Raw genomic sequence first — 22,880 nt, forward strand, 5'->3', positions numbered from 1 at the left:
CCCTAGAGCTTTTTCGTCTTGCAGAACTAACTCTATAATCATCGAACCACTCCTTATTTCTCCCGCCCCACAGCCCCTGGCAACCACCATGCTACTTTCTGTATCTATGAATTTCACTTAACTTTAGATACCGCATATAAATGGAAGCATGCAACATTTGTCTCATTTCACTTGGCATAATGTCTTCAAGGTCCATCCACATTGTATCATGTAACATGATTTCCTTCTTCTTTAGAGGTTGAATAATACTCCATTGTGTATATAGACCACATTTTCTTTTCTTTCTTTCTTTTTTTGTTTTTAGACCACATTTTCTTTATCCATTTTTCTATGGATGAACAGTTGAGTTGTTTCTACCTCTTGGGTATTGCAAATAATGTTGCAATGAATATGCATGCAAGCTTAATTTATATTTTAAAAAAGGACACCCCAAATAGATGCGGAAACTATGGCCAGAAAAGGCCCAGAATTTGTTTCAAGTCCCTCCTGGGCCAGAGCAAGCCCAGGGCTTCCTGCCTTCACCCTCCTGACAGCTGGGGAGTTGGTCAAGGTCTGACTTCTGGGGATGGTCTGTAAGCTGGAGGAAGCGTGAAGCGGAGTCATGGAATAGCATGGAAAGTGCACAGAAAGGAGCCAACTTGGCATAAGCCTGGAATGTAGTCCACTTTGCCATCCATCCACCTCTGCTGGTGCTCTTGCAGCCCTGCCTGAATCTACCCAGTGCCCTGGCCTGGCTTCCGGTAGCTGGGCAAAGCTGTGATCTGAGTTCAGTGGGAAGACAAGTCTCCACCTGATTAACTGTCTGCCTTTCCCACCAGCTCATTTTCTCCTTTTGGTCTTGGGCCTGTGCCTTGCTGTTAATTTGCAGGGCTCATTTAGGTCTCTTCTGGGTTATCAGGACTCTTTCACCTAGTCCCTGACTGTCCTGCTAGCCCAGATCCCTTTCTAGGCTGGAGGCTGTGGGTGGGGCCATGTCACTCTGCTGGCTAGCTTGGATGGTTTCCTACTGTGTTAGGTGACAGATTGTTCTTGGACAGGAAATTATTTAAGTTCAGCTTTTCCTCTGATGATCTGCAAAGCATTCAGTCAACACACGTGGAACTGAAAACCCTTAGGGACCTGACCATTAATGGGCTCCTCAGGCATAGCATGAGATACTTTCCATAGTGGGGGAAGAGTCGTGGGATATGGGGTCTCCCATATCATGGGGGGAGGGTGTTCCCTATGGGTCTATTGCGAGGTGTGGAACTTATTTCCTTCCTCACTGGATTGTGGCTTTGGAGCCACCTGGTAGCCTCAGATGACCTTTTATGAGGTTCTTTTCAGAGGCAGTGGCTCTCAGGGGGAGAGGCTAGGTGACAGTTGCCAGAGTTCAGGCAACTGATGTCTGTGTCTAGGAAGGAGGCTGACACCAGGGGTCTTCCTCATTTCCCAATTCTGCGCCATCTGCCTTTCCTGACGTAGATCGTTCACTGGGATGTTCCATTCCAAGTTATCCTGCCTTTTTCCCTTCCAAGCCCTGGAGGTGCATGGAGGAAGGATGTTCTCTGAGACTTAGTATCTAGCCCATAGCCACTAGCCAGAGGTGGCCATAGAAATGTAAACTCATTTCAATTAAATAAAATCAACAATTCAATTTCTCAGTTGCACTAGCCGCACCGTAAGTGCTCAGTAGCCCTATGTGGCTCCCATAATGGGAGTTGCAGATACAGAACACTTCCATGAATACAGAAAGGTCTTTTGGACAGCACTGCCCTAGGTCTCCTCTCGCTTTCTTCCTCTATGATTCTGATCCGGAGTGACTGGTAGCTGCTGCTCCCTTATCCTGGGGCCTCCAGAGCATGCTGCCTACTGAGAACTCAAAAGCAGAGAATGAGCAGTGTCGAAATGCCTTCAATTCCCACCCAATATTGAGTCCAGGGCAGCCTTAGGCTCTGAGATTTTGCTCTTCCTGAGGATGACACCTACTGTGTCCTTGCTCTACAGTCCTACGGTCCTGAAGCTGCCACCCAAGCCCTTTAAGTGAGTTCTGGCCTGTAGCAAGGATTCCGTTCTGCTCATCACCAAATCCATTTCTTGAATTTTCCATGGTATAAAGGCATACCAGCGTAACCCAGTCTTCTGAGCTGGACCCCGCTCCTCAAACACCTACATCCCTTTGGATGTTTATCCAGTTACTAACCCTGCTGCAGTGTCCTGTGATAGATACCTGTTGTCCCTACACAAGCCTTCCTAGCAATTAACCATTTGTTTTCCTATGAAAAGAGTCTAGCTATTAGGGATGGGAAGAAGTGGGGACATGTCTCTACCTGTGAAGTCCATAACAGGGAACGGGGTTTTCCGGAACAATGTAGCACAGCCTTGCCTTCTCCCCCATACTGTCCTTTCAGCCTTTTGGGGGCACCCCAAAGAGCACAGGTATTCCCCACAGGACAGCCAACTTTGGGACTCTGTCAGGGAACCTCTTTTACCTCTTTGGTCAGGGATCCCGACAAGGGGGTATGAAGAGGGAATAGGAGGGAAACTTCTACTCTTTCCACTGGGGTTGATAACCTCAGAGAATGTGAATCTCAGGCCCTGGACAGCCATTTCCCTGCCTTGCCTTGAGAGCCAGCCTATAAAGTGGTTCTTAGTAAGAGTAGAAAAAGGGAGAGAAAACAGAGCCGTAAAATCATATCAGAGCCCCTAGAGGCAGCTGTGCCCTGACGATCTTGCAAGCTAACGTACTTCCATGCCTGGATTTTTTAGTTCTAAGAGACAAAGCCCCTTCTACTTAAGTTCGTGTCGAGTCTCTGTCACTTGCAACCAAAAGAATTCTTACTAATACAGAGTCATTAGGTCTGAATATCTGGGAGGAAGAAGTCTCTGCCTGATGATCAAGTTCAGGTCTTGGCCGAGACACCTGAAAAGAATGACCAGGCTGCAATACCAGTGCACCCGAGATGGCTCACCCGAGATGTGCCAGCGTCACACACAGACCAATCCTGACCATAGGTTCGCCTTCCCAGTACTGTCTTCTGCTCCTCATATTTCCTCTCCTCTTCAGCCCCCCGAAATCCTGTCTCTCAAGACTCTAGTTAGAAGCCTCCTCCTCCAAGAAGTCTTTCCTCATTACTCTAGCCTCTAGCATGCATAAGTTCTCTGCTCTCTGGCTTTTAGTGCCGTGTAGAATTATCAAAAAAACAGCGAACTTATACCGTGTCTGCTTCCATTGTCTACAATGGCATTTTAAAGATCTTACTGTTAAACGTCTGCAGTTTATCCCCTCTCCCACCTGGTTGAGGTCAGAGATGGGGTCTGATACTTTTATGTCCTTGCCAGGAGCCAACATAATGCCTGGCACATTAACAGAACTGCCATGAATGTGGATTAGAAACTTGTGGGAACAAGTGTGGGAGCTATAGGAGTCAGGTCTGTGTGCAGCTCTTCTCAGTGGGAAATAAACATCCACTCGTGTGCCGGGGGGTCGGGGGTGCATCCCCGTAGTAAGTTCTGCGGTCTCCTCACATCAGGGAGGGAGGATGGAGGGAAAGGAGGAGGAAGTGAGAATGTAGATCTTTGCTTAATGGCTGAGACCTCCCAGGGAAGGGTCCCTAGGACATCTGGGCTAGTGGAGAATAGAAGTGACTCTGTGCCTCAGACTTCTCTCAACTTCTCTCTCCTGGGGGAGGAGAGCAGACCCAGAGGGTGGGTGCAGGTGAGGAAGGGCACATGCGGAATTGAGTCCTCTCTGGAAACGCCTTCAGAATTGGCTCAGGGGCCACATGGAAGAAACTAGTGTCCTCATCCCACTGTCATTCCTCATTCTGTCATAGCTCCATTTTAATGCAGCTAGAGATTACATTTTCCACCAGACTTGAGTTTGAATGGCACTTGGCTATTTCCCAAACATCCTGGGTCATCTCTTCTGGGTCATTTGTAAAAAGGGAGAGAATCTCTTTCCTCTGTTCAGCTGTGGTAATAGTCCCATCTAAGAACACAGAAGATACCACACAGTTAGGCCTTCGACTATTCTCTAATTGTTTTCTGGCTCTTCTCTTTAAAAAAGATTTTTTTTTAATGTTTTTTTTATTTTTGAGAGAGACAGAGACAGAGCATGAGTAGGGGAGGGGCAGAGAGAGAGGGAGACACAGAATCTGAAGCAGACTCCAGGCTCTGAGCTGTCAGCACAGAGCCTGACATGGGGCTCAAACTCATGAGCCGTGAGATCATGACCTGAGTTGAAGTGAGATGCTTACCCAACTGAGCCACCCAGGTGCCCCTGAGAACCAGGAGTGCTGCGGTCTGGAGAAGATCAGTGTCCCAACTCACACAGTCAGGCAGAGAGCAAATTCAACCTTTCTTCATTTCTGTGTTCTGTGCAAGCCCTCAATGAATTGAAGGATGCCCACCTAATCCACAATCCACTCTACTCAGTTGACCCATTCAAATGCTAGTCTCTTCTGGAAACACTCTCATCATAGACACACCCAGAAATAATGTTTAACCAGATGTCTGGGCATCATATGATCCAGTCAAGTTGACCTATAACCTTAACTATCACACACCCTAACACTTATTAAACATATCCCGGGCAGGTGCTAAGTTCTTTACTGATTTTATTTCATTCTTAGAGATATATATGAAAATTGCATAAAGAAAAAGTACTTAGGTGACTTCTAGGGTCTCTTTCTTTTTTAAAATTTTATTTTAGGGGCGCCTGGGTGGCGCAGTCGGTTAAGCGTCCGACTTCAGCCAGGTCACGATCTCGCGGTCCGTGAGTTCGAGCCCCGCGTCGGGCTCTGGGCTGATGGCTCAGAGCCTGGAGCCTGTTTCCGATTCTGTGTCTCCCTCTCTCTCTGCCCCTCCCCCGTTCATGCTCTGTCTCTCTCTGTCCCAAAAATAAATAAACGTTGAAAAAAAAAATAAAATAAAATTTTATTTTATTTTAGAGAGAGATTGAGAGAGAGAGAGAGAGAGAGAGAGAGAGAGAGTGCATGAGTGGGGGAAAGGGGGAGAGGGGCAGAGGAAGAAAGAGAGAGAATCTCAAGCAGGCTCCATGTTGAGCATGGAAGCTGACATGGGACTTGATCCCATAACCCTGGGATCATGACCTGAGCTGAAATCAAGAGTCAGAGGCTCAACCGACTGAGTCACGCAGGCACCCCTAGGGTCTCTTCCAGTTGTAAGATTCTTTGACTCGAAATGGCATTAGGGAAACTGGGATGCTGAGGTGGGGCTTGGGAACCTAACACTTAGAAGCAAAAATACAAATAACGTTATAAGCTACCTCTTTCTGTGGACTAGGAACCATGTGTTCCTTACAAATGTTTTCTCACTTATTCCTGGAAAACACCCTATGAGATAGGTATTACTACTCACCCCGTTTTCAGATGAGGAAACTGAGACAATGAGAGATTAAATGGCTTGACCAAACAGCAGTATTCAGGCATGTTGACTCCAAAACATGGGCTCTTAACCACCATGCTTCCAGAGAGACTGCAAAACCCTCCTTATCTGGTCTGGATGCCCGGGAATGTGCCTTTCCATGAGGTCACAGGGATGTAGGTGAGCTGGGGGAGGGAGCCGGCAGGAGTGTTGTCATAGGAACAGCAAATTCCACTGTGAGGACTGGTAGCGGGCAGGCAGCTGGGCTGAGGAAGGTTCTGGAAATAATTCTGCAGGAGTCTCTGAGCCCAGGAGGAAGCCGACTCTCTACTCCCTCCAGCAGGACTTGGTAAACCGCAGCTTTGCTTCCTGTCTCTCCAGGGGCAGGCAGGGCAGGGTGTTCTCTGAGTTCTATTCCTGGGGGATAGGCGGCAGAGCCATGATTAGGACTACAGAGTCTGTGCTTGCCAGGTCCTGCCTTACCTTTCAGAGCCAGCTAGCTTGAGAGGTCACCAGTATTTAGAGACTTTTGCTCCCCCCGCCCCCCACCATCTTATGACCTTGAACACATTCCTCCTTTTCTCCCAATCACTCGATACACCAGCCCCTGGAACAGGTCTGTAATTTACTTGTGAGCCCAGCAGGCTTTCCAGTCAGTTGCGAGGCAATTCACAGCAGTTTGGTTCAGAAGAGCAGGGAGGGGACGTTTCTTTCCTTGGGTTTAATTTACTCAAGTTGTTCCCATCTGTTGGAGTCTGATTGCTCCCTGGGAGCCAGGTAAGGCATTTTGGTTGTACAAGTTTCGGCTGCAGAGGGGCCTGGGAACCTGTCCTGGGTCTGCTGCTAAGAGCTACATAACCTGGGGCATGTGACTTGACCTGACGCTTGATGTTCTCACCTGTAAAATGGGAGAGAACTATTGCCTCAAAGGATGGTTGGGAGGATGGAATGAGAATACTCACGGAGCACTTGGCACTGCTCCTGGCACAATGCTACCCCCCTAATCTTCCTAGCAGGCTGAGGACAACCACAGGCCTCAGGTAAGGGTATTTGGATTATGGAGTCAGGGGGTAGGAAGCCAGATTTTTCTCCCTAGTCAATCAAGCTTGGAGGTGAAGAGGAAAGAGAGCTAGTCGCTGAATGATCCAGTTTGGGATTCCTTAGGATGACAGAATCCAAGGTTTTCGGGACTGGAAGAAGCCCTGACAACCCTCTCGGGCTGAGAAGAGTGCAGTCATGTAGCAGGAGGGTGAAGAGGACAGCGAGCCAGGGTGGTCTCCACAAAGCACTGCCTGTGAAGGTAGGTGAGGTTTCCATGGAGTGGGGGGGGGGGGGGGGGCTGGCAGCCACGAATAAGATAGGACTGCGTGGGGTCTGTGAGTCTGGTCACTGTTCGTATGGAGGAACGATTATTCCTTCCACCCCTGGATCCGTTCCTCATTTCTCCTGGGGGAGATGCTGGTGACTTAGGAAAATAGAGGGGACTGGGTCCCAGTTGCCCTAATCTGGTTATAACCAACCCATGTTTCCTGCAGGGGCTGGCACAGAAGCCAAAGAAAGAGTATGCTGACCTGGGCCCCACTGGTTTCTTGGAACAACTCCTCTGTACTCTTTGGGCAAGATGGAGAAGCCAGGGCTGAGTCTACCGACAGGCCCCTGTCTAGAAGGAAAACATCAACAACCAAAATTACAGTTAGGAAGAACTGCTTCCATCTGCAAGTAACTGGGCAATTACCTCCTAATTAAGCTCTCATTAATTTGTTTTCCGAGCATTACAGTATCGTACTTCGTAGGTGCACCCCGCCCCACTTGTCACCGAGGTGTTGAGGATGAAGCATTTCACATGAATCAGGGTGGAACTCTTTCATCTGATTACATGTCATAGCCTGATTTGTTCCAACATCGTGAGGTCTTAAGAGTCATACCTTTTTATCTTTGGAGCATTGGATTTGCAGGGTTTCTTCTATTTCAAGGCCTGGGTTTGGGGAAGGAGGGGAGGAAGAGGAAGGGCCAGGAGGGGAAAAGACAAAAGGTAGAATTCAGATCACTTTTCCCACATGTGGTCTATACATCTGAATCACTTGCTATTAAAATGCAGATTCCTAGGGGTGGCTTCAGTCCTGCGTCAGAAAGTTCCCAGATGATTCTTATGAATGCCCAGGTCTGAAAATCTCAGCTAGAAGCAGACAGTCCTATGGGATATTAACCCAGATAAAGAAGTACACAGACAACTCACAACACCATTTCAGCTAATAGTTTCTGAACCCACCCCAGAAAATCTTTCACTTTAGCATTAAGCTGGGGAAAGCTTGACTGTTCCATGTTTATACCTCATCCATCTTACAGGTGATGGTGCAAATAGAAAAACATCTGGCACAAAGGCGGAAAATCCAAGAAAGGACAGTGTGTAAATCAACCCCTAGACCCTTAAAGGCTGATATCTTAGTGCCAGCTCTCTGGTCTCAGGTGTCATAAATGCTGACTTACAGCTCCTTTATCTGCCGATAACGAAGGTGAACATAAGTGGATCTCCAGAAATGGTTCGCAAGCAGCTCCCAGGTTCTTGAAAAACCACAAGTGATTGGCAAATGTTTCTGTTGCAGACACAAACTCAAACAAACAGCTCATTTCCTTCAAGAGCTCTTCACAGCAGTGGCTGGGAGCCTGAAGGTAGGGGCGGGGGGGGGGGGGGGGGAGTCTTCCTCTCCCTTCCCCCACACCTTCTTCCCCTTTCTGATGTCAGATTTTTTTCTGACAATACGGGGTTTAGACTTGGGGAAAGAAGCAATTAATAAAGAACTTCAGGACAGGGATTTCAGTTCTCCCCCCTACCCAACCCCCAGGCCTTTGCCCTCTCAGAGTGAGTTACAGACCTTCCATTTTATTCATTTCAGGAAGCCTGGGGGCCACAAGGCTCTGAATCACTGTCTTGTAAGGGCATTGTGTTACGTTGAACTTCATTCAGTGTTCTCCGAGAAAATACAGAGCTGGGTCCTGCCTACCAAAGATTCTTGCAATCTGATAGAATTCTATCTGATAGATTCTGATAGATTCTGAGTACAGGCAGTCTGGTAATTCTGGAACAGGTGGTAGGAGTTCACACTTTTTAAAATAAAAATAACAGTTTTGTTGAGATATATTGCACATACCACACTGTTCACCCACTTAAAGTATACAATTTAATGTTTTTTTTTTTTTGGTCTAATCACTATTTTTAGTGTCTATAGCACTCCTAAAAGAAACGCCAAACCCGTTAGCAACTATTCCCCATCTTTTTCCAACTTCCCTCCACCCCTACCCCAGCTCTAAGGCAGCCACGAATCTACTTTCTGTCTGTATAGATTTGCTTATTTTGGACAGTTCATATAAATGGAATTGTACGTATATGGGTTTTGGTGGCTGGCTTCTTTCACTTAGCGTAATGATTTCAAAGTTCGTTCATGTTGTAGCACCAACCACTACCTCATTCCTTTTTATGACTAAATAATATTCCATTGTACAGATACACATTTTATCCATTCATCATCAACTGATGGACATTTGGGTTGTGCCTACCTTCTGGCTATTGCGTAGTACTTCTATAAACATTCGTGTGCAAGGTTTTGTATGGACATACTTGGGTACATACAGTAAAACCTTGGATTGCGAGTAACTTGTTCTGCCAGTGTGCTGCAAGATGAGCAAACATTTCTAATAAATTTTAACTTGATAAACAAGCCATGTCTTGCAATATGAGTAGTACGTGACGCCCAATGTCACATGATCACAACTGAGCCAATGGTTCTTGAAATTCGCTTTGATATACAAGTGCTTTTGATTACAAGCAGGTTTCTGGAACCAATTATGCTCGCAAACCAAGGTTTTACTTGTATATACCTAGGAGTGGAATTGCTGAGTCATGGGTTCACTGTTTGATCTTTTATGTATGAGAGTTCTAATTTCTCCATATCCTCATTAACCCTAATTATTATATGTGTTTTTGATTTTAGCCATTCTAATGGGTATATAGTGAAATTTCATTTAAAAAAGTTTCTTTTAAAGATTTTATTTTTTTATGTGATCTCTGTACCCAACTCGGGGCTCAAACTCATGACCCCAATATCAAGAGTCGCACGCTCCACTGGCTGAGCCAGCCAGGTGCCCCTTAAAATTTTTTTAATGTTTATTTTTTTAAGAAAGGCCTACACCCAATGTGGGGCTTGGACTCACTACCGGAGAGATCAAGAGTTGGCTCACGGACTGAGCTACCCAGGCACCCCTCATTGTTTTTTTTATTCCATTTCCATGGTGGTTAATGTTGTTGAGTAGCTTTTCATGCACTTATTGGCCATTTCTATATCTTTTTTGGAGAAATGTTGATTTGATTTTTTGCCCATTTTTATTTTACTTAAATGAGAGAGAGAGAGAGAGAGAGCATGCATGTGCAACTTGAGCAGGGAAGGGGCAGAGAGAGAGGGAGAGAAAGCAAATCCCAAATAGGCTCTGCACTGTCAGTGCAGAGACCAACTAGGGGCTCAATCTCACACATGAGATCATGACATGAGCCGAAACCAACAGATGCTTAACCAACTGAGCCACCCAAGTGCCCCTTGCCCATTTTTAAATTGGATTTTTTTTTTATTGAGTTGTAGGAATTCTTTATATATTCTAGGTAAATCTCTTATCAGACAAGTGATTTACAACAATTTCCTCTCATTTTTGGGTTGTCTTTTTACTTTCTTGATGACCCTTGAGGCATAGAAGTTTTAGATTTTGATGACGTTTAATTCGTCTTTTATTTTGTTGCTTGTGGCTCACACTTTGAGAAACATTACTAAAATGCAACTTGAAACTCTGGAAGAGACCTCAAAGCTTGGCTGGGCTTTTTAGGTCACCTTGGAGAGGATTCCCTCCCCCCATCCCAGCCGCCCAGGTTCCTCCTCTGAGCTGGACACAGAGAGCCTCAGGGGACCTTCACCGCGTTTACATCCCCTCCCTCTCCTGAGGTCTACCACAATGGAGCAGCTGAAATGACAGTTTGGAAATGTCCTTTATTGTGAAAACTCAATGGTCTTTGTCTCTGGGATTTGAAATTTTGATGCTGATGTTGGCAGCCAAGAGCTAGGAAGGAGCGGGGGAAGGGCCCGGGAGAAGTAACCCATCCACTGATCTCCATAGTGAGTCATTTCAATCATCTGTGCTGTCTTGGTTTTCTCACCCATAAAATGGGGGAGAACACCTCCATCTCCCCATCTCTGTGGGGATACTGTGATGATGAATTAATCTGTATTTGTTAGAACACTTTGAGATCTTGGATTAAAGGCATTACTGAAGCACAAGGTATTATTATAATAATAAATGATTTAATAGTAGGGAGGGTGCAGCTACTAAAGCAAGAATTGGGAAGGGGCAGGAAGTAGGGAGGCTCTAATTGGTGGAGTCTGGGCCCAGACACAGGTCTTTATCCTTAGAGGTGAGATTGTCTGATTTCTCACAAACTGGGTTATTTCATCTGAATTCAGCACTGCATGACAGAGTACTTCCTATATGACTTCTGCCATAAGGAAAGACTACAGTTTTTGTTTTTGTTTTAGGAAATAAGTTATGTATATCAAAACAATTAGAAGCAATGCAAGACATTATAATGAAGTTCTGAACTGAATATAACAGGTGTCAAAAAGAAGGCAGAAAAGATGGTGAAGATCAGCTTTCCCCAGGTCTGTCGCACACTAGCTGTGTGGCTGACCTTGCCTCAGCTTCTTCTGTGACTACAGTTGTTTGTATGAAGGACTTAGGGTTAGTAAGCACTCAAATGTTGGACCTATCTGGGATCTTGTCAGACTCTGCTTTTGCTGGTTATGTAATCTTGGTCAAGTTGCTATAGATACCTCTGATCCTCAGTTATCCTGTCTGTAAACTGGGGATAAGGATACTTACTAGCTCACAAGGTAACTGTGAGGATAGAGGAAGGCAATGTCAACAGCATAGCACCACTCCCTACAAATGGTAAGCCTCCACTAAATGAGTCATTATTACGGTCATTGACACTCTTCTGCTGTCCTGGCTAAGGCGTGAGGAGTGCACTCAGGAATGGCTTAGCCAAGTCAAGGGCCTTCTTTGGACGCTGGAATTTGAGGTGGGCAGGACGGGATTGGTATGATTCAGGTGATCAGAGAAGAAAGGATCAAAGAAAGGCAGAAGCATGAGGAGGGACTGCCCCCTGGAAGGCAGGACGGGACTTGGGCTTCTCACGGGAGCCTGGCCGGCTGTATCTGGTAGAGCCGCGGCGGCTGTTTACCCCCAAACTCCTTCCGCAATCTCGGCTTTCACCTTCCCAGTCCGCGAATGTAGGGCTCTGCAAGCTTGGAGCAGACCCTCCCTCCCCGAGGCATGTGGGCCCGGCTTCCGGGGCCGGTCAGGCCCGGCGCTTACCCCTTTCCCGGCCGTCTGGAGCCAGGAGCCCCGCAGTCTACACCCCACCCTCTGCCAGGATCCTGTTTCAAAGTCACCTGAAAGCCATTTCCTTCCGCGCCCGCCGTCTCAACTCCCCTCCCCTCCCTGTAAATCACCTGGAGTTTGCATTTGCCTGGAGCTTTTTTTTTTTTAAGCTTGTTTTCTTTTTGACGAGAACTTTACTTGTCGTTTACTATACACATTTGTCTACACAGAACCTAGCGATTCTGTATCAGTGTCCCATTCCTTCTCACTAGGAACTGGTGGCAATGCCTACCCAGTGGGACCTCTGCTGGGGTCCCACCCTGGGCTTCTCTCCTGCCTTGTGCTGGACAGCATCTTTTGTCTAGCTTTCTTGATGAATTATTTTGCATTTTAAAATTTATGATCTTGCTCAAAATCTAGCCTGTCCTTATTGAGAGCCTCCCCCCCTCCCAGGTGTGTGCCTTTCCATACCCATAAGATTACATAAAGACATAAAAACGGAAGGAGACGGGTTCTCTGTCTTCGTTTCACGAAAACGTGGTTCTCTATTACACAGGTTTCCGCATCTTGTTTTATCCACCGAGTTTTGGTGGACTCCCGCCAAGTTACCAGTTTCTTCGTCTCGTCAGCTTCTCAGAGGCTTGGATTTACATTTGTAAAGGGTCACAGGGACCGAGCTGCGGTGAGGCATTCTTGACGTGCCTTTCGGACTCAAAACGGCCGAGGTGACCTGCTCCAGCAGGATCGAGACCCCCGATGCCGATCACAACTAATGTCCTACTAGAAAGCCCCCTTTCCTGTCCGCACAAAGAGGGATGTTTGGCTATGACACCGGGGTGACCCCCACCACGTGCGTCATTGAATCTACGAACATCTAGGCGGCCCGGGAGCCGCTCGCGTGGGGCGGGACGGTCACCGTCCGGGCGGCGCGCTCGCCCCACCTGCGGGGTTAATCATTAGCGGCGCACGATCCCCTTTACCCCGGGCTCCAGCTCGCCGCGTCGCGAAGTTTCCCCGGGTCCCCGCGGAGCCGCCAATTGCTGGATTCCAGCGGCGGGCCCGAGTCTCCACCCACTGGAAAAATTCCTGGCCCGCTCCTCCCTCTCTCCTCCCTCCCGCCGCAGCTCCGGCTGCGCTCGCCCGGCCCCGACTTCCTGCCGGGCGCTGGGAAGGCGCGCGCGGGCTGGGGTCCCCGGGGGCCGCGCCTGCAGCGGGCCGAGTCCCGGACAGCCGAGGGGCTGGGCAGTGGGCGGGAGCGGCGGGCAGCCTCAGCCACTGCCGAGAGCGACTTTCAAACTCGCGCCCGCGTCGCGGCCGCACCTGGGCTGCCTCTCGCGCCGAGCGTGCCGGACCCAGCGTGGTGGCGACCGTGCGGTGAGTGCCCCTCGCTTCTCCCCTCTCCCTCCGCCAGCGGCAGCGCCTAGAGCCCCTCCGAGACCCCCCTCTCCCCACTCCCGGGCCCTCGCTCCAGCCCCCCGCGGGGTGAGGACTCGGGGCGGTTGAGGAGGGCCCGGGGCCGTGTTGGCGCCTTCCAAGGCGACCTCCCGGCAGAGGACCGGTGCGCGGGAGGCTCGTGCACGGAGACATTTTCTGTCCTGTAGCCCCCACCCCGGAAACAAAAGGAGCGAGCGCGCCAGGTGGCTCCGGGAGGCCCCGTTTGAAAGTGGGGAAGCCCGCGAGGCTGCGCCCACCGGCTCCCCCTGCGCGCTCGGTCGCCCTAGGGCTGGCCCTTGCCTCGGACTGTGGGCCCCGGGCCGGGTGGACCCTTTTGCGGAATGACCCCAACCTTTGGTCCAGGGAGCCCAAGGGGCGCCAGCAGCCTGTTCCGGGTTGGTGCCACACGGTGCTCGCTGTTGGGAATCTCTCCTCCTGTACTGAAGGGATTAGAGGGGGTGCCAGAAATGAGGTGTCGGGAGCCGAAGGCATAGAAGCCACTGACTGCCACTGTCTACCTCGACCTCACCCACTCCTGAAATCTGTTTGGTTAATTTCCTCTCTTCTCAGCTCTTTGGTTTGGGAAGCTAGGATAAGACGTGCAAACTTGAAATTTCGGGACATTTTTCGGTAGCTACTTTTACTCCTTGGCGCTGCTTTTGAAAACAAAAGGAAGAACGGAGTGGGAAATGTACTGGTAGGAGGCTGGAGAGGTGTGGCCCGGGGTGGGGGTGGGGAGGCGGTCTCAGTGGCCACGGCAAGGGTTTCATTCTTGAGGCCATTTGCTAAACTGTTGGCTGATGAAGGAGGCTGTCTTCTGCTCCGGAGCCCCTCGTGAGGCGACTCAGACGGCATCATACTACATTGAACCCTAGACTGGGGGTTCCCAGAGTCTCCCCAGCCCTGCCTCTTCATGCAGCCCAATCACATCGACCTTGCTTAAGAAATAGTAAGTAGGGAGAGTAATGACAGCCCAGGAGGACTTCCCCTTTGAGCACATCGCTTGCTTTCCTTTTTGGAAAGTGCCTTTCTAGCACCTTCCTTGCTGGACTGAGAGTGGAATCCTGATTGACTTCAGCTGGGATTGACTTCATTCCAACCATCCCCAGCACAAAACCTAGAGAGTAAGAATCCAAGGAAGATGTACCCGTTCTGTTATTCATCCCTTCCCGTGATCCTGGGGTGCCTCATCTCGTCCTTCTAAGCCTGCTGTTAATACTCCTGCTGCTGAACCCTTTCCCTTCCCTGAGGGCAGGGCAACCCCTTGGCTCCCTGGATATCCTGCTCTGGGTAAACCAAGTCCTAGAAGCAGAGGGAGTGCTTTAAAAGCTGTTTTGCGGGGCTTTTCCACTGCCTTTTAGTAGACGTGGCCTATTAAGGAGAGTGGAAAGAGCACTAGCCTTGGAGTCCACTTGATCTTAGCCAAGGCCGACAAGCGATGGCCTTGGAGTCCAGCACAGGATTTTGCTTGAGTTTTAATCCTGGCTCTACTGCATAGCATTAAAGATTGGTAGACTCGCTTGAGCTGGAAGGCACCTCTGACTAGCCTGCTCTATCTACACATGAAGGCTGCAGAGCCCAGAGATGTGAGGTGGTTTGAGCCTTATCCCTGTTGGCCAGATAGGGACTAGAACTCAGATTTCCTTCTCTGGCTAATCCATGCTTTCTCCAACATGACCTGGGCATGTCACACATCTTTCAGACTCCCGTTTCCACTGGAGTAAAGTGGGGTGCTTGCCTGTGTTTCCTATAGAGGCTGTGGTAAGGATCAGATGAAGCCAGAGACGTGGAAAGTGCTCCATGAGCTCCTGTACAAAATAAAGAGTTCCCTGTGACTGGGAGGAACTCTCAAGAGCTTTACAGTTACTGGATATGTCCCATATGTGCCATAGGAGATGGCAGATACCAGGATCCTATGGTGGAAGTTTACATCCGTGGCCTGTGATATCAGCTCCAGGGTAAACATTTGGCTTACCAAATCCACAGCTAACCCAGGGTCACTGTGTTTACACAGGAGGAGGCCAAAGGCCATGGCCTGAGTGATGACCAGGGCTGTAGGGGAACAGGGACTGTGTTCCAGACTTGTGGCTGGCCCCTTCACCTCCCCCCGCTCCCAGAACTTTGTGAAGGCTCTGGCTCCAAGCCTGGAGGGGTTGCCACAAGCCCAGGCCCGGTGCTGACTTTGGAGGGTTAATTGTGGCGCCATCTAGCTATTCTCTGTTGTGTTGGGGGTTGAGGGGACTCTTGGCTTTGGGAGGGTGTTGCCTTTGCAGCTGCACTGAGGGGCCTCTTCAGCTCCTCATTTGCCTCCCTCCCCCCACCCCAGGCTGCCCTTCTGGCCCAGGCCTCTGCTCTGTGCCGCCTCTCTGGCCAGCTGCGTGTCCATAGGCCTTTGTTCCAGGGCTGCCTGCCTGCCCTCCCCAGCAGAAGCCCTCAGGCTGGGGCCTTGGCAGCTGGAAATCACTACTGCCAGCAGGAAAGGCTTTACTGGAGTCCACAGGGGACCTGGCAGACCTTCATTTCCTCTTAATTGGACTCCTCTTAGGGCTCCTAACTTGCTCTCTTTTTCTCATCTCACTTCTTCCCCTGAATGGATGGATCATCCTCTTTTTCTTCTTCCAGTTATGCTTCTTAAGGTGTATTTTAAAGTATTCATTTATTCAACATTTATTTGGCACCTACTGTATATGAATATGGATGCAGGGGACACAGCAGTGAACAAAGGATAACAAAAATCCTTGACCTCGTGGCACTGGCTTCTAGCGGGGGAAGCCAACAGTAAAGCAAGGTAGAAAGTGAATAGAAAGCGTGTCAGCGATAAGCAGAAACACGGATAGGGAAGGTGGATGCACATTACCGTGGAAGGGGTGAGATGGCATTTTTAGATGGGGTGGCCTGGGAAGCCTCCTGAACAAGGGATATTTGAGATAATGCCTGAGGGAAGTATTTCCCTTTGTCTCTTTGCTTGAAACCCAGTTAAGCAGCCCACTGTGGAACTGAGGGGCAGGGTTTGGAATTGGGTGCACCTGGATTTGGATCCCAGCTTTCCAGCTTGCTAGCCCTGCGGTGCTAACCTCTGAGTCTATGTTTCTCACCTGTAAAATGGCGTTAGTCATCGTTCCTACCACGTACGGTATTGTGTGACCACGAACAATGAGAACCAATGTTCAGTGCTTCGCACAGCCTACAGAGGTGTTCAATACATGATAATCTTATTATTTCTCCACACAAATTGTGCAGGGGTAGTCCAAGATATTAAATGCCATCGCCAAGGACTCTGAATGAAAGGCTTTGCATTTCAAGTGTTAGGCAGGGGTGGGGAATTGGAGGGAGGTAAAAACAGAAACCTTGGTTAGCGTAAGCTTTCTCGTTAGTGAGACTTTTCTACCCTATCCTAGGTTCCGGATGGTGGGGTTGAGGATGCTGGACTCCCAGGTGTGTGCCTCTTTCCCAGGCGACGGGTGAGCTGGGGGTAGCCCTGGCCCTCCCTTGCCCTGGAAATCCCCCTGCTTTTAAACAGCCCTGATGAATCACACCGTGGTCCTTGGCCTCTCCGCCCTGCCTCACAGCTGGGAAGGCTATCCGCCCCTCTCCCAGGGTCCTACAGATAACTTATGTTCCAAGAGGGAGTGAAAGGGGTGGGGAAGATGAAGGAGGGGGAGGGGAGGGGAGGCCTGGGCAGATTGCGTAGGTGGCAAGAGGATTGTGACGGGGGCTTATCTTGGGTTCTGCCTGGACTCTAACTGTTCAGCTCTGTGCTGCATCCGCCCGGCTAGTCTGAGGAGTCTCTTTTAGCTGGAACCACGGACCTCAAAGGGAGGGGCCTGATCTAAGACTGCTGTCAAAGCTGTGGTGAGCGGTTTCCTGGGGGCCCTGCCCTGGCTCAGGAAGCAGGGATGGGCTGTGGGGGGTGAGGCCCAGGGAAGTGGTCATCAGCCAGACCACACCCCCTGAGGGCCCTGTGGCACACGCAGGACAGCAGGCAGGCCCTGTGGTGACGGGGTTTTCTGGGCCTGCCAATTGGTGCCTAGAGGCTGCATAGGGCTTGTTATAATCTGGCCTCAGAGAAAGTTGCAAACAGGCATTTTTGTGATTTGGGGTGGCCGTAAGTCAGGAGAAGGAAAACCGGGCAGGGCCCTGTACCCCATGATCAGAAGGAGGTGCATCGAGATGCTAGCAGCCGCTCTGGGGGTTAGCTGCCCGGGATGAAGGCCTGTCTTGTGAACTGGGTCTCTCTGCTCTTTGCTCCTCATTTTGATTAGAAGCTCTCTGAGGAGAGAGTGCTTGATTCATCTTTGTTCCTGTATAACAGAACCGTATAAAGTGTAATCAACAGGGTGTGATGAGCTTGTGCCGAGGTCCCGTCCTGAGCATAATCTGGGCTTGGTGGTCTCGTTTGCTCCTGGTTTTGTTCCATGGGATTTGGGAGAAGAAGACAGCGGCGGGGGTCAGGGCCCACCTGGGTAGGCTGTTGCCATCTGGGAACACAGGCAAAGGGAGAGCCGGACTTTTTATGGTTGTCTTGCTGGCCTTTGGGGAGGGAGCCCTGGTTTAAGCTCGGGAAATGGGTTTTTAAGGACTCTCACTCTGCTTCCTGCTGAACAGATTGTGGGGCTGGACACAGGTCCTGACGAAGGTTCCAGTGGGCGCAATGGTGGCCGTCCATGCAACCTTTTGGGAAACACAGTTTGAGAGTCCTTGAAGTTGCTGATTATTGCTGGGGTCCGGCTAAGAATAGAGGGAGGGATGCCAGAGGAGTAAAGTCTAGTTCTTACTGTGTAACAGCATCTCAAGAGGAGAGCTGGAACTACAGGTATTGGAAGCTCTCAAAAATTCATATCCTTTACTCCCCAGGCTGCAAGACTGTGTGTGTGTGTGTGCGCGCGCGCGCGCGTGCGTAAATTGGAGGTTCTTGAGCAACATTTGGCAAGTGTTGACAAGAAAAGGGAACCAGTATTCATGTAGCCTCTCTCTGTCCTGCACATTGCTACATCCCAATTCCTGCACATTGCTTCCTGCATTGTAGGATTCCAATAAACACTTGGTGTATAAGTAAATATTTGCTGCTGTGTAATGAAACCTTAGGAATTAAAAGAAATTTTCACATTCTTCACAAATGTTCTATTCCTGTCTAAAAATGCCTAGGATATTTGGGGAAGTTAACCTGTGGTCAGCTGCTGTGATGGAGGGGCAGGCAGCTCTGTATTCCCGCAGCCTGGAAAAGTGGAAGGGTGCTGACTGGAGTCCCTGGGACCAGTCCTGCCAGGCCCGTGGCAGGATTTGCCCCCATGCAAAGTGGACAGAAGGGGTGCTTGTGGTTTTGAATATAGTTCATCCCATGATATGTCCCATAATATCCCACAGAAGGCAGTGGGTCCCCTCTTGTGTGCTCCTCAGGACTTGTCCTACCTGTGGTCCTGCTTATCTGCATATAGTCAAGACCTCTAATCAGCCAGGACTCCAGTTCCTACGATTTTCTTCACACCAGCCCCCTCAGACTCTGTTTAACTTTTATGTATATGTTGTGTCATCCCGTTTCCAAGCCGACAGCTGAAAGGAAGCAGCAAAGGAAAGGCTGTAAAGAGACCAGCATAGAGAGGAAAAATGCCCACGGAGCAACTGGGAGTTGACAGTAAGAGTGGACAGAGGTCGGAACGGCAGGAAGGGCAAGTACCTGCTTAAGAGCTGGGATCTCCTTAGGAGGAATGACCCTTAGGCAGGTGGTCATCATTTTGATAAGTGATGCTCTGCTGGTAATTGTGACCTTGAGTCGTCCAGAAAAGGTTAAATGATGTTCCCTTGACCGTTTAGGAAGGCATGCAAGGAAGCGTGTAACATTTTTAAAAGATTCCCAACCAGATTGACTACAACTTTTAAAAGTGTTGATACTTGAGTAATAATATCACTACTCCTCTGGACAAGGCAGAATAAGTGGTGTTACCCACTGCCACAGATAAGCAAACGCAGTCCACCCAAGGTTGGAAATGTGTCCAGGAGCACTCAGCCAAGACTTGGCAGGGATGAGATTTGAATTTTTGAGTGACCCTGGGGCACAGGTGCACCGCTTTATCCAAGACTTTTTTAAAACTCTCTTGAGTTTTTTGGCTTTTTGGACAGCCCTCTCTTCAGGGGGGTCCATCCGGCTAGTCAAGTAAAGCAGGTCCAGCCCTAATTCAGCTGCGCCCAGATGGCCTGCCAGGTATCCCAAAGGGCACTCGTCTTAGAAACAAGAATGCTTTCAGTACAGTTACAATTTAAGCATCCGCCTGGGTGCCACACAGCACTTTCAGAGGCCAGAAAATGACAGGGAGGAAGGAGCTGCAGTTTCAAACATCCCAGGCCTCTTTCCCAGGGAAGCTTTGTTCCTTTGTTTTGGTTCTGGATGCTGCTGAAAGGTGCTTCCGTGTGTGGCCTTGGTGCCGGTTGTTCTAGTCAGTCTTCAGGTGACGGCCCGCCCCTGCCTTGGAACCCTGACCCAGCCCCGCTGTGTTCCCACTGTGCAGACCCGGCAAGTGGTAATTGTATCATCCTTACCTCTCTCATTTATTGCGGAGATAGAATGTTACAGATGCAATCTCTTGGGGAAATTTTCTTCCCTCCTTCCCCAGAAGTAAAATTCTCCCGACTATGATGTTTCTTATTCCTTTGCATGTTTTTATACTTTACACTGTTGTCTATAAGTAGCATATGGTATTGTGTTGTTTTAATTTTGACCTATATAGCTTCACGTTCAATGTGTTCTCCTTGAACTTGAATTTTTTATCCAACATTGTTACCTAGATTTATCCATGTGTGTTTTTTTTTATTAATGTTTATCTTATTGAGAGAGCAAGCAGGGATGGGCAGAGAGAGAGGGAGAGAGAAATCCCAAGTAGGCTCAACGCTGTTATTGCAGAGCCCCATGCGGGGCTCAGTCTCACAAACTGTGAAATCGTGACCTGAGTGGAAACCAAGAGTTGGACTTTAACCTATTGAGCCACCCAGGCGCTCCCGTATTGGTATATTTAAATCTCATTTATTCATTCATCGGTTGTGTGGTATCTGTTGTAGAACTGTATCACCTTGCACTTACTGATGGACATTTTTTTCACCACTGCAAATAATACCGTGTTGAACATGCATGTCAGTCTTCTCTCCCAAGTACGTCGGCAGTGCGATTACTGGGTCATAAGTTGTGCTTTTCAAGATACTGTGAAACTGTCCCCAAATGATTTGTAAACAACTTATATTCTTACCAGAAATAAGAGAACTCCTATTTCGCTAACTTTTTTTTTTTTTGTCTTTCAATCTGGTAGGTATGAAATGGTATTTTAAAATTATTTTTTAAAAAGTGTTTTCTTTTTTTCTTTTTTTTTTATGTTTATTTATTTATTTATTTAGAGAGAGAGAGAGAGCATGTGTGGGCACACACGATTGCATATGGGGGAGGGGCAGAGAGAGGGGGAGAAAGAGCGTCCCAAGCAGGTTCCTTGCTGTCAGTGCAGAGCCCAACGTGGGCCTGGATCCAGGAACCAGGAGATCGTGACCTGAACTGATATCAATTCAGATGTCCAACCAACTGAGCCACCCAAGTGCCCCAATAAAAGGGTTTTTAAAATTAACACTTTGGGGTGCCCGGGCGACTCAGTCGGTTAAGCGTCTGGCTCTTGATGTGGGCTCAGGTCATGATCTCACAACTGATGGGATCAAACCCCTATTTGGGCTCTATCCTGACAGCGAGGAACCTGCTTGGGATTCTCTCTCCCCCTTTCTCTCTATCCTTCTTGCACACACTCGCTCTCTCAAAAGAAATAAAATTTACACTTTGATTACAGGTAGGGATGGACACTTTTCCTGTTTATTGGCCAATCGTGTTATTGTATGAGTCTTTGCCCTTTACGTTAAAAAATCTTTGTATTTAACTGGATAATATATCCGCATGATTCAAACTGCAAAAGAGAACACAGTGAAAAGTTTCCCATGCGTACCCCCCACGCCTCTCCCACGTGCTATCGGTTCTTGTATACTTTTCCAGAGTTTTAATTGCCATTGTCTTTTAGGAGTTAAAAGATATATATGTTGAATAACTAATCTTTGGTATATTATATTCGTTACATAGAGCTGTGGGTTGTCTTAACTTTATTAATAATGTCAGTTTTCATAAGGAAGTTTTAATTTTAATGTCAGATTTACCAATCTTTTGTTTATACTTTCTGTCTCTTGTTCAAAAAATCCTCTCCTGCTCTGATTTTATAAATGTATTATTTTAAATTTAAGTTTTGCTTCCCATGCTTACATTTTAAATTCATTTTAAATTTTATATGAAATTGGATCTCAGCTCTGGCTCCACACTAAAGCCTTATGAGGAGCTTTAAAAAGAAAGTACTGATGTCTGAGTATCACCTCAGATAAGACCAATAAAATAATATCTTGGGGCACCTGGGTGGCTCAGTCAGTTGAGCTTTTGACTTCGGCTCAGGTCATAATCTCACAGCCTGTGAGTTTGAGCCCTGCCTCGGGTTCTGTGCTGAGAGCTTGGAGCCTGGAGCCTGCTTCAGATTCTGGGTCTCCCTCTCTGTCTGCCCCTCCCCCGCTTGCTCTGTCTGTCTCAAAAATAAATAAAAACATTAAAAAACAAAAATAAAAATATCTTGGGGTGGGGCCCAGGCATGGTTATGAAATGCCCTAGGTGACTTATGTCCAGGCAAGGTAGAGAACAATTCAACCTTGTAAGATCAAACTGATTTTCTTTTTCCAGAGGAGTAGCCAAATTTTCCAGTACGAGTTATTGAAGAGTCTATACTTTCCCCACTGACTTGTTACTTTTAAGATTCTATTGACTGAGTTATAACTTTATTGAGACATTTCACATATCTTAAAATTCATCTATGTAAGGTGGTTAGTGGTTTTTAGTATATTCACAGAGTTGTACAACCATTACCACTGTCCAATCCTAAAACAGTTTATGCCCCCTCAAAAAGAAACCCTATACCTATTAGCAGTCATTTCCATTTTTTCCCATCCCTCATCCCCAGGCAACCACAAATCTCCTTTCTCTCTCTATGCATTTGCCTATTCTGGATATTTCACATAAATGAGTTCATAAAAATGTATTTTATTATGACTAGCTTGATGTTTTCAAGAGTCATCCACGTTGTGGAATGTTATCAGATCTTCATTTTTTTTTAATTGCCAAATATTCCATTGTATGGATATACTGCATTTTGTTTATCCTTTCATCGGTTGATGGACATTTGAGCTGTTTCTGTATTTTGGCTGTTATGAATAACACCCTGTGAATGGTTATGTTCACCTTTTGTATGGACATATATTTTCAGTTCTCTTTAGTATATACCTAGGAGTAGAATTGCTGGGCCATATGGTAACTCTTTAGCTTTTTGAGAAACAGCTTAATTGTTTTCCAAATAAGCTGGACTCTTTTCCATTCTTACCAGGAGGGTGCAAAGCATTCTAATTTCTCCACATGATCGCTAATACTTGTTGAACATTGTTTTTATTTTAGCCATCCTAGTGGTTATGGAGTGGTATTAACTATGGTTTTGATTGCATTTCCTTAATGCTTTATGATGTGGAGCATATTTTCATGTGGTTATTGGCCTTATGCATATCTTCTTTAGAGAAATGTCTATTCAAATCTTTGCCCATTTATAAATTGAGTTTTA

General features: G+C 47.9%; 1 protein-coding gene across 8 annotated transcripts in view; it reads left to right on the top strand.

Moving 5' to 3' along the window:
• Positions 1–12,910: 12,910 nt before the first annotated feature.
• PLEKHG3 (pleckstrin homology and RhoGEF domain containing G3) overlaps positions 12,911–22,880 on the top strand; it is a 41,673-nt gene continuing 31,703 nt past the window's right edge. For 2 of the 8 annotated variants that reach the window (XM_043556351.1, XM_043556352.1), the window contains exon 1: positions 12,911–13,158. The gene's annotated coding sequence lies outside the window, so the exon portion shown is untranslated. The remainder of the gene's footprint in view (positions 13,159–22,880) is intronic. The other 6 variants (XM_043556353.1, XM_043556354.1, XM_043556355.1 and 3 more) reach the window with 3 other exon arrangements.

Source organism: Prionailurus bengalensis, chromosome B3 (assembly GCF_016509475.1).
Source record: "Prionailurus bengalensis isolate Pbe53 chromosome B3, Fcat_Pben_1.1_paternal_pri, whole genome shotgun sequence".
Lineage (NCBI taxonomy): Eukaryota > Metazoa > Chordata > Mammalia > Carnivora > Felidae > Prionailurus > Prionailurus bengalensis.